We start from the raw sequence: 2,980 nt of genomic DNA on the forward strand, positions 1-2,980 counted from the left end.
TGTGTGTGTGTGTGTGTGTGTGTGTGTGTGTGTTTGTGTGTGTTTGTGTGTAGGTGTGTGCACGCCGGCACGCCTAGGCAAATGCCGGTGCACATATTTGTGTTTGCTGTGTACTTTTACGATTTAATGATCTAATGTAATCGACTCAAGAAGGGTTAATACGTTTAATTGGGGGTGAGGGTATCGGGTATCAGGAAGAACCGATACTTGGCAAGTTTAGATTATTTTCAGATTCAAGAAAAAAGGAGTAGTGAGCAATTACGCCAGTAAAAAGAAAAAATGGAAGGTCTGGTTAGGAGATAATAAACGCTCATAGAAGGAATGTAAAAAGAACACAGAAAGAGAGAAAGAAAGAGTGAGGGAGATAAATAAAGAATGAGGGAGAGAAAGAGAGAGAGAGAGAGAGAGAGAGAGAGAGAGAGAGAGAGAGAGAGAAAGGGGGGGGGGAGAAACAAACGATGATTAGTCTTTTTTTTCTTTTTCCACAATTCTTACTGGGTATTTTATAAATAACTTGTAAATGATGATTCCGAGTTAACGGTTTCTCTGCCCATCTTCTATGGTGATTATGCCATTTGATAACTTTCTATTTATTAAGATACTTTGACCCTTTTAGAAATTGATTAGAGGTGAGAGTTTGGGAATTGTGAGGGTGGTGCGAGGGTGGGGATGGGTAGTGGATGGAGGCGAAATGATGGCAAATAGTATTCACAGCTCACCAGCTTTAACTTTAAGTCAAATCCCACCTTTCTGAAAGTGTGAGATTAAGCCTCCATCGACGACTCAGTTTAGATTAATAGGAGGCGGCCAACTCCGACTGTGTAGAATACAATAACTCAGTTGAAAGATCGATATTATACTCAATAAAAAATTCTCGCCAATCAGAAATCGAACTCGGGTCTCATGCGTGTTACAGCGAAAATACCGCTACACCATAGACACCAGTGATTTGCACTTACAAAAAGCACATTTCTCGTCTCAACCCTTCACTTTTAACAGTGTCTAAGCACTGCACTGGAGATAGAGAATTAATAAGGCGTTACCTGAGATGCTTTGAGGGTTTTTTTTTATAGGAAGAGATGCACCATAATGATTTCATAACAAGCTAGCATTTTTCTAGCGTTTCTCTGAGTATTTTTATTCGTCATTCTCCGCTTGATAAACAGTTTTACACAATATCATTATTAGCTAGAATTTCCTTGCGCATTCCTTTTTCTTGCTTTCTAAGCAATAAATGAACTATTCTTATTATTCTTACGAGCTAAAGCACCGTTCTACGAACGACACAATTTCTAATTGATATTGAAGAAATTGCTGGCAGTAATAGAATGTTTTTGTCTTGTTTGTATTACATTGTTAAAATAATTGCCTTTCTCCCCTTGCATCTTCCCGATCTGCTTTTCTGCTAGTTTTACCCGATTTCCAAAATATACTTCGGTTACCTAGCCTTTAGCTTTAAAAAATGGATTTATCTTCATTAGCATAATAATATGATTTACATTTTTTTAAAGGTTTATTCTGAGGATGCTAAAATTGAAAATAATATGAAATAGAACGTTATAAGTTTAAATCCAGTCGCTTTCTGGGCAAATGAGTTTCAGTTATTCTTTATTTATATGCATGTATATCGTGTTTTTCAATTATTTTTTTCCTGATAGTGTTTAAAAAAATAGAAATAAGACGATAAAATAGACATAAAATGACAAAAGCGCTGGTTAAAAGGGTAACAATTTTTGTTTCTTATATATTTCTATACATTTTAGTAGCTTTGTCCTCAGAGTGGTTAAAATATAACTAAGAGGATTATAATATACACTGAAATATGATACGCTTATTCTCTTACTGGGCAAAAGGACATTTTCTGTTTGTTTTTATTTATTTATTCCTATATATTTGTAATTGTTGTGTTCTAGGAAGTGTTAAAAGCTAGAAGTGAGAGGATAATATGGACTGTAATATGACAAATTTGTTTCTGATATGGACAGAGATCAGTGGGTTAACTGTAATGTTTTCCTTGTTTTGCTTTAGTGAGAGTTTTACCTCACTTTGCAAGACAATATGATCATAATATGATCATAAATATATTACAATTAAGTGTCAACAGTGAGAAGTATTACAAAAAGTAACAAACATTCAAAAAGAAGGAGGGATAAGGATGATAAATGTTTGACAGGAAAGAAATAACAAAATCACACCAGAGCACCCGCCAACCACCCACTGCCGGTATGACGTAGCTCACAAGAATGTAACGTCTCAAAGGTGAGTGTTTTTCTTACCCGTGCGCCGTGGGAGGAGGTGGGTACTTATGATCAGAGAAACCTCTTAACACTTCCTGCCGGCGACGCTTAACATAGTTTAGTTTGGTATATTTTTGTCCCTGGCTCTTCTGCGTGAGAAAGTTAGATTCTACAAGAATGCCATAATATTTCGTTCCGGAAACAAATTTCCAGTGACTATTTTATTTGTTCATTAAACAAATTCATGTAAAAGGCAATACCATCGAACCTGCTCTAACAACTACCTGTTTAATTAAGACAATCACCTGTACAAACAGCCTTTTCCTATTTCTCCCCCTCCCATTCTATGTAGCTAACACATTCACTAATCTACACGACGGCTTCCTTCCTTCCTTCCTTCATCACACGCTTACATCTCCCTTCCGTCCTGCCTTCTTTCATTCCTTCCTTCCTTCCTTCTTTATCCACGTATTCACTTACCCTTTTGCTCACATACTCACTCACTCCTGCCCTCCGTTACTTACTCAATGACTGACCTACTCACTCACTCACTCACTCATTTACTCACTCACTTAAAGCAGAGGCTTGCATCGATTACAACCATAATACGTTACCGTCAAGTAAACTGTCATTACCTCACAATACCCGTTGTATGTTTACATTATATCATAAGATATTATTATTATTATTATTATTATTATTATTATTATTATTATTATTATTATTATTATTATTATTTTCAT

Source organism: Aplysia californica, unplaced genomic scaffold (assembly GCF_000002075.1).
Source record: "Aplysia californica isolate F4 #8 unplaced genomic scaffold, AplCal3.0 scaffold00847, whole genome shotgun sequence".
NCBI classification, from domain to species: domain Eukaryota; kingdom Metazoa; phylum Mollusca; class Gastropoda; order Aplysiida; family Aplysiidae; genus Aplysia; species Aplysia californica.